The following is a 9923-nucleotide window of genomic DNA, read 5'->3' as shown; positions in this document are numbered from 1 at the left end:
AAATTGGTGGATCTTCCTGAGGGAAAAAAACCAGTTGGATGTAAATGGGTATTTACAATGAAACATAGGGTTGATGGCATAGTGGAAAGGTATAGAGCTCATCCAATGTCAAAGGGTTCACTCAAGTGTATGGGGTGGATTATGCAGAAATTTTTTCACCAGTTGCTAAGATGAACTCCATCAGGGTTCTCTTCTCTTTAGCTGCTAATTTTGATTGGGACCTTCACCAATTGGACATCAGGAATGCATTTCTAAATGGTGATCTAGAAGAAGTGTACATGGTACAACCTCTTGGTTTCTGGGTTCAAGGTAATGAACAAAAGGTTTGGAAGTTAAAAAGGTCATTATATGGCCTGAAACAATCACCAAGAGCCTGGTTCAATAGATTCCAAGTAGTTGTACAATGAAAGGCTTACAAGCAATGTCAATCTGATCATACATTGTTTGTGAAAAGAGAGGAAGGGAAAATTGCGGCCCTAATAGTGTATGTTCATGATATAGTTATCACTGGTGATTGGAAAGATGAAATTCAAAGATTGAAGGGATTTCTTGCTACTCAGTTTGAGGTGAAAGATCTATGCCCTCTGAAATACTTTCTTGGAATTGAAGTTGCCCGCTCACAAAAGGGTATCTTCATTTCTCAGAGAAAGTATGTCTTAGATCTGTTACAGGATACAGGAAAGTTGGGAGTGAAACCAATTGATTCTCCTATTGATCCTAATCACAAATTAAGTGATTGCCCAAGTGAATCTATCAAAGATGTGAAGCAATTTCAGAGACTTATAGGAAGATTGTTATATCTCTCCATGACTCGGCCAGACATTGCTTATGATGTGGGTGTTCTTAGTCAATACATACATGCCCCTAAGACCTCCCACCTTGAAGTAGCCGAAAGAATTCTCAAATACCTTAAGAAATTCTCAGGTGTAGGTTTATTGTTCCAAAAGCACAGACATCTGAAGGTTGAAGTGTATACTGATGCAGATTGGGCATGATCACTAGACGATAGGAAGTCTACCAGTGGCTACTATACCTTTATGGGAGGAAACCTAGTGACTTGAAAAAAGCAAAAAGCAAAATGTGGTGGTTAGATCTAGTGTTGAAGCTGAATATAGAGCAATGTCTCATGGAGTGGCTGAAATAATGTGGATAAAAAATCTATTCAGTGAACTGGGATTTACAGTTGATGGACCTATGACTTTATATTGTGACAACAAGGCAGTCATAAATATTGCTGCTAACCCAGTACTATATGATAGAACCAAGCACATTTAAGTAGACAAGCATTTTATCAGAGAGAAGGTTGTCAAAGGGGAAGTGTGCATTCCCTATGTCAAGTCTGAAGATCAACTTGCTGACATCTTCACAAAAGGGGTATATCATCTGTGGCACAATGATCTATGTGACAAGTTGGGCATGATTGACATCTATGTCCCAACTTATGTTTTTATTTATGTCAGTGTCACAAGGGTGCTATTGTAATTCCCCTTGTCTTTAAGTTATGTTCAGTCGCCATATAAATATTAAAAAGTTGGCATTGCCAGCATCTTTTGATGCTCTCAAATCTCTCTCCTCTCTTCTCTCTTTCTCTCCTCTATCTTCTCTTCACTTCAGTTCTAGACAAGACATTTCGACAATGGAAAGTTGGTCTCTTGGATTCTGAGTTCTATAGAGACCTGTATTTTTGTTCCTATTAGAAGACTAAGGACTATATATGAAATGTATGCATATTTTGAGAAGGTTTACTACCAACCAAACATGTTAAGGTAGTATCAAATTGAACCTGAATTTTTTTTCTTATTGCTAAGGGGATTGGAAAATACAAGAATACTATTGTGGATTTCAGAATTTATGGACTGAATATGAGTTAGTCCACATTGACCCCTCATATTCAACCGAGTGTGTCAAATACCTTCAAAAACACTTTGAAAGAAAAAGGTAAATCAGTTTCTAATGAGACTTAGACCTGAATATAAAATAATTAAGTCTAACATCTTGAGTCGAGGGACTTCCAGACCTTGACTTAGTGATGGGTGAACTCCTTAAGAAGGATACTAGACTCTTGATTGTTGTGGGACTTGATGGAAAGTGAGATCATTTGAGGCTGATACTGCTTTCATTGCCCATGAAAATAAGAAACCAGACAATAAGGATGCCTTAAGACTCAATGCTATGTGTGCACTTATTGCTTCACATTGTAAAAAGAAAAATGTGTGCACTTATTCTAAGCAACATGGTCATATTATTCCAGAATGTCCTAGTTGACTAGCTAGAAATGTTCAAAAAAAGAACTAGCATCATGATTACCAAGTAACTGAGAGCCAGATTTCTGATATGACCTCTACTAAATCTGATCCTTCTGCTAAAGGTGAATCATCTACTTCTATGGATAAAGAGGAAATTCTGTAACTAATATCTTTTGTTATCTCTTTTGCTTTCTCTATTATTGGCTTATCTAGTTATTGTTCTTCCTCATCTCCTATTAGGATTATTGATTTTGGATCTACCAATTATGTGACTGAAGCCTACTCAAAACACTCCAATAACAACACTGAAACCTATCACAAACATATTGTTACTGCCAATGGTGAAAAATTAGACATCATTGGTAGTAATGATTTGTACATTAGGCTTTCTCCCTCTTCTTCCCTCTCCCTTACCAAGACCTTTCTTGTTCCAAACCTCACTGCAAGTCTAATTTCAATTGGACAACTTGTTGGTGAAGGCCATATTCTTACTTTTTCTTCTAATGATTGTTTGATTTAGGACCAGTGCACTGGGGAAGTGAAAGGGAAGGGGCATAAGCTAGGCTGACTATTTGCATTGAAGTTCAAGAAGCCACTCAAAACCAAATTATCTACTTATTTCAGCTCCTCATCTAATTCCTTTTTGGTCAAAGAAACAGTGTCTATGACTTATGGCATAAGCCTTTGGGTCATCCACATTTTGAAAAATTAAAGTTTTTATTTGACTCTAGTTTTGTAAGAAACAAAATTCCTTCTTTACAAACTTTATGTGTTTTTTGTTGTTTGAGTAAGAACCTTACTTTCACCTTTTCTCCATTTGAAATTATACATATTGATGTTTGGACCTCTTCTATTACTTCTCAGTTCGGATACAAGTATTTTGTACTATTTATTGATGATTCAACCATGTACACATGAATTTATTTTCTTTGAAATAAACTAGAAGTCTTTCAAACATTTCGGTTATTTCACACCATGGTGCGAGTTCAATTTTAGTCTTGTGTATGATTCCTCTGCTCAGATTCAAGGGGAGAGTACACTAATGGATACTTCCCATCTTACTTGAAAACTAATGGGATACAAGTTCAATGAAATTGTCTAGATACCCCCAGCAAAATGGAGTGGTTAAGTGAAAGAATGGGCATGTCCTTAGTGTGGCGAGGACCTTATTACAAGAGTCAGATGCTCCCCCTTCCTTTTGGGTGGAGGCATCTAATACGACTATGTTCTTGATTAACTACATTCCTTCTTTTGTTCTTTCTAATGCCTTTCCTTTCTAGAAATTGTTTGTGTATCCACTCAACTTTTCTTCTCTTCATGTGTTTGGTTGTCTATGTTTTGTACATCTTCCCTCTTGTGAGCGCTCTAAATTATCTACTCAATCTTCTATATGGGCCTTTGTGGGCTATAGTCCTAACCATAAGGGATTTTTATGCTACAATCCATCTATCTGATGTATTTGTATCTCCCATAATGTTGTGTTTTTTTTAACATATTTCTTTCATTGTTGGTGTTGTTAAATTGCTTGCTCCTTTAATTTCCATCTTGTATGACTTTGATTCACAAGACAATTCCTCTTTGATGGTTGTTAAGGATCTTCTTGTCTTCTCTCGCAAGTAGTTGACGCACTAGACCCTACTACTGCCCCTTTCCTACCAGTTCAAATCATCCCACTGTTTTGCTTGTAAGTGATACTCCTCCTACTTTTGCTCCTCTCTGCCATAAAAGCATTTCTAGACCTCCTAACCTATATGGTTTTCCTTCAAACTATAGTTCCTTTTTTGTAGTCTTATCCTCTACAAATATTCTTCGTACCTACCAACAAGCTAGTGACAGCCCTCATTGGAAAGCATCCATGGATGCAAAGATCAATGCCTTACATGAGAATGACACTTGGGATCTTGTTTGTGCACCCTCAAATGCTTTTGTTATTGGGAGTTGATGGGTCTACACTATCAAATTGAAATCTAATGGTTCTTTAGACAATATAAGGATAAGGCTCACCTTGTTGTCCAGGGGTACACACAAGAATATGGTATTGATTATGAAGAGACATTTGCCCTAGTTGCTAAGATTACTATAGTTCATGTTCTTCTAGCTCTATCAGATGTATACTCTTGGTCTATTCATCAGTTGGATGTAAAGAATGCCTTTCTTCATGACCATCTCAAGGAGACAATGTATATGAAACCTTTCCTAGGTAATGTAGTGATCCCTCTTTTGTTTGCAGATTGAAAATGTCTCTTTATGGTCTGAAATAGGCTCATTGACCTTGGTTTGAGAAGTTTCGTGATGTTGTTGTTGTTGTCGGCTATAGCCAAAGTTCCTCTAATTATTCTCTATTCATTTGTATAAGATCTCAAGGCATTATGATCCTATTTCTATATGTTGATGATATGTTGTTGACGAGGGATGATGATGAGGGAATTAGAGAAATTAAATCCCTACTTCATAATTCACTCCATATAAAGGATTTGGGTGCTCTCACCTACTTCTTAGGACTTGAGGTTCAACAAAGTGATCATTGATACTTCATTTGTCAACAAAAGTATGCATATGATCTCCTTAAGTTGGCTAATCTCACTGATGACAAGCAAATTAATACTCCCTTAGAAATGAATGTCAAGTTATCCAAAACAGAGGCTCCATTACTTCTTGATGCCACACTCTATCAACAACTTATGGGTTCTCTCATTTATCTTACTATGACTCGTCTTGAGATCTCTCATGCGGTTCAAATTGTGAATCAGTTATTTCTACCCCTCATCAACCCCATTTAAGTTTTGTTCATTAGGTTACTTGATATGTTTATGGCACATTATCCCAATACTTGTTCTTTTCATCCTCCTCTCCTATTTAGTTGTGGGCCTATGCTAATTATAGGTTGGTACATCTTCCTAGGTGATTCCCTTATTTTCTAGAAACACAAGAAATAACAAACAGTCTCTAAGTCTTCCTAGGTGATTCCCTACTCCAATTCCTCTTTATGTTGACAACACCAGTGCAATTAAGATTGTCTCAAATCTTTTTTTTCATGAGAGGACTAAACACATTGAGGTGGATTGTCACTTTATCCGAGACACGTTTCTTGCTGGATCTATTTCTCTTCCCCATGTGGTCTCAGATATGTAAATTGCTGACATTTTTACCAAGACTATGACGAGGGCAAGACATCTATTTCTTGTGGACAAATTGATGCTTATGACTTCGCATCAGTTTGAAGGGGGAGTGTGGAGAGTATCGATGTATTCTAATATTGTAGCCATTGACGCATTTTATCTTTTATTTCTTTATTTTTATCTTTCAGTCCCTATGAGGGATTTCTTGTAATCGTTTTGGCCTATAAGGCCCATCTTTTAAATTCTTTAAGCCCATGTGGGCTTACTTGTAAATATTCATAATATAATAAAGGCTCTTTGGGAGTGAGGGTCAAATTCGTTCTTTAACACCCTTGTAACTTGGTTTTAAACTCTCTATTGTTCATCTTATTGATAGTATTAATAAAGAATATGATGAACCCATTGACCTAGTCACTATCATAGAAAGTATTTAAGGAACATTCAGAAAGCATGGGTCTTTAGCTTCTATCTAATTGGATCTAAGTGCAAATGGATAATATATGCCTTCAAGATCCAAAAGGATATGTAAATTGATTTTATTACAAACAAAAGATAATTTCATATACAATCACATCTATCATTAGGTGTATGTTTCTATGAATGACCATTGATTTTCATTTTAGAATTATGTTAATCATGAATAATGATAAAAACCAACATAAACAATATGCAAACTAAAATTTTACCAACCAATGGCTAAGTTTAGGTTGTTTAATTTGACAAAATTGTGTGTTGATGGTCTAAATAGCTTAATCCAAGAAGGGGTGAATTGGGTTCGATCCAAGCAATCACCATGTTTATCTTAGCATTAGTTTGTTTTAAAAAAAAATCAAATATATTCTTAAAAACAAAAAAATAAAAATAAAAAAGTTTTAGAGTACAAAAAATTAAAAATTAAAATCCAAAAAAATAAGACAATCCTAAAAAAAGGATTTTTCATTCATGCATCTATTTTCAACAAAGAAGTTGAGATTTCATTATCTCTAGAAGTAAGGTTCGAGCCAAGGAATACATTGGCACTAAAGCACATTGAGAAGGATTCAGCCTATTGACATGCGAAGCTAAACTACCTACTCAAGATCAAATGAATCCTAGAATTGCTAAAGCCTATGTCTCCCTACCTAGAAAGATGACCAAATGTTGGAACCATAGCAAGAACAAAAGCACATCATCATCAATCACCATCAGCACATCCATCATCTTATCAACACTTGGCATATCATCAATCATCATTCTAATCTACAGCATAGCAAGTCACTAGCATGACAAGGCACCTTGATTTACATCATGACAAGACATATGATCAGAATGACAGATCAACATCGTGTGATTCTCAACATGACAAGTCAACCTATCAACTCTCAGTGCAACTCCTCAATACAACATCACAACAAAGCCATATCAATAAGTGCCAAGCATGTCATCAATTCAAGTATTAATGGACTTCTAAATCTCTAAGTGCCTAGAAAAATGGAAAAAAAGAAAAAAAATGAGCAAAAAAAAAAGTGGAAGATGTCCTTTCCATCTCTTCCCAAACTCTTTTGAGACTAGGGACAAAGTAGTTAATTAAGGTTCACCGAAAGAGAGGCCACATTTAGTTGATTGTCACCCCACTGAACCACCTATGTTCACACATTCACCACTTGAAACCCATGAATGGACATAAGCCCTTCCTCCATGAACCATGAAATTTAACCCCTAAACCCTTTCCTAAGTGAATATCTCACCTTTTCGATCTATTTAGGCAACAAGAATAAAAAAAGAAAATAAATCAAGCGAGAGGACTCTTGGAGTTAACCACCTATCTCTTAGGCAAGGGGCAACAAATTCCCTATTGGATCCACAAAAGGGGAGGCTATCTTTGGCCCAACACATACTTGAGCCACCTGTCACATTTTAATCCCTTATAAGCCACTTTGGGCCTAGCCTTTTCTTTCTAAAACCTCATTTTTTTTAAAAAAAAAAAAGAAAAACCCAAAACAAATCCAAAAATATTTTCCTTTTACCTAAGGTTCTTTTGAGGAATACTCCCCATCTCCATCCAAACTAGGGGTAACATGACCATGATAAAAAAAAAAAATAGTCTTGACAAAATCTCTTGAAGAATGCTAAAATAATCAAAAAAAGAGAAGAAAAATCCAAGAAAAATAAGTCAAAGTTAAAATCCATCATGACCCAACTATCTATTCACTCAAGTGAAGTGATACAATGTACTCATAACCCCTCAATAGGCCCCCAAGTGACATTTCCAATTTGAGCCTTTTATCCCTTCCTTTCTTCACCCAAGCCCTAAGTGCCACATTTCATCATAAGGAAAAGTCCTCGGGTTCCTAGGAAACAAAAGCTTCAAGTCAAAGGAGATAGTTGGTATAACTCTAAGAATTTTCCTTGCTCAAAGAAAAAAAAATAGCCCTACAAATTCTTAACAAGAAGGTGACTCCTAAACACTTACATCCCACTGTCCTTTTCACCAACCCAAAAATCATCAAAGCAACCTTATATCCTCTATCTTTGAGCCTTTTTATTCCTTCCTTTTCTAACCTAACTGTCAAACCACATTTTGTCCTAAACAAAATCCCATTTGAATCTTAAGAAGTTTTCAAGCGCTTATTATCATAAACAACTTCTCCAAGAACTATGTTGGCTTGATTCCACATCGGGTACGTAGGCAGTCCAGACCCTTGTTCTAGATGCAGCCATTCCAAAGGAAAGACATCTCCCTAACCTATTAAGTTGAAAACCTGAAAGGGAACTCAAGCAAAAGATAAGACACAAAAAAAGAGGAGTAAAAAATGAGAAATAAGCTTGCTAAATGAAAACCTGGAAGGGCATCTAGGTAAAAGATAAGGCATAAAAAAAATAAATGGCATGAGTAATGAAGTCAATATCCTTTCAAGAGGAGCTGACAAAGGATAAATGATACAAACTACACATATCTAAGGATAAAGAAAATTCAAGCTAATGGTATCATTTATGTTGAGTTTTGCTATTTGATCCAAGATCAGGAAATCATGAATGACAAAGAAAAAAAGTGGCTAAGGTCCCAAATTAGTAGTTCATATTAATTCTTTGTGTGCAACGTGCCGACAACATTTCAAAAATTCAAGCAATGCTTTTGAGGCAAGAAACTCCCAACAAAAAGAAAATAATTTTTTTCAAGAAGTAATGTGTTTACAATTCTCCAAAAACAAAGAAAAAAAGTGTTTTCAACAAGTTATGCATTCACATTTCTCTAAACAAAAAATAAATGTTCCCAGCATCTCATGTAATACATCACCACCATCTATTCCATCATACATCTCCAAGGCATATCAACTACAATCAACAACATCAACACCATTCAGTTTCAATACAAATAAACACCAGGTACGCAATCATCAAGTGTCTCATTTCTTACATTGCAGATCATGCATCTTTTTGTTACAACTACACAGTCTCATCTTCACATCAGCATCACCACAATCATTGTATTGCATCCATTACGAGAGCTCTAGCCTCTGGATCCTATATGCACCTAATCCTCATATTAGGTGCTTGACCCAACTCTCAACATCAAACCATATTTTGGACATCAAAGTCAAATGCCCAAAGAGCCATGCATATTGACTTGCCCGTGTCAAACATGCATGGCTTAGGTATAAGAATCTATTGGATATATTTTAGTTGCGCTTAACAAGGAAATACATTGGAATGATTTTTCCACACTCAACAATTTATTTTCAAAAAATATTTTCTCATTAACAAAGGTCTTCTTTCATTTTTCATCAATTATTTATCAAATCATGCATCCCGAAAAATTTTAAGCAATTGGTCAATGAGAGATTCTGTAATTCCACTGATGCAAAGACGACCGTAGTCCTAAACACCCACACAAACATTGAGTAGATTCCAAGGATTGGCTTGTGTACAACAATCCTTTTATCAATAGTCGAACAAGTGCTAGACAAATATGGGAGCGTACCATAGGAGATTCCAAGGGAATCAATTTCGACAAAAGAAAAATCATCTCCTTTCAATCAACAACACTTTTGTCAACGAAAAAGTTTTTCAAGCAGCATTCTTTTGAAACGAGACAATCATTCCATTAGATTTCTGTGCAAAAATGGCTTGTCTCCGCAACCTTTGATGTACGAATCTCCAACAAAGAGGGCCAATCTATACACACCCCATTTTTGTGCCCTTTAGTCTTTTTGTAGCACTTCGAGCTTTAAGCATGCTTCAACTAACCTTTCAACCGACCTAGGGGCATTCTTGGATTTTTACAAAATTTTGGACCTCTAGTATCCGATATCATAGGTACATAGAGTCCAAAAATCCAAATCCAATGACACCAAGATCACCCAAATCCAATATCATTTACCCATTCATTTTAACACCCAAAGCCAGAACCGATTATGATTGTCTGGTCGGGGTAATTTTGATAAAAAATCTCATCTCATGTCCAAGGTTCAAAGTACCAGAAATGTAAGGTGTATTGAAAAGGTAATTTTAAGAGACGTATCGGGATACACTTTGGATACGCATAGATACAGATGAAAAATCAAGACGCATAAAAATG

This window comes from Nelumbo nucifera, chromosome 7 (assembly GCF_055504915.1).
Source record: "Nelumbo nucifera cultivar China Antique chromosome 7, China Antique-T2T, whole genome shotgun sequence".
Lineage (NCBI taxonomy): Eukaryota > Viridiplantae > Streptophyta > Magnoliopsida > Proteales > Nelumbonaceae > Nelumbo > Nelumbo nucifera.
This window is presented reverse-complemented; position numbering follows the sequence as displayed.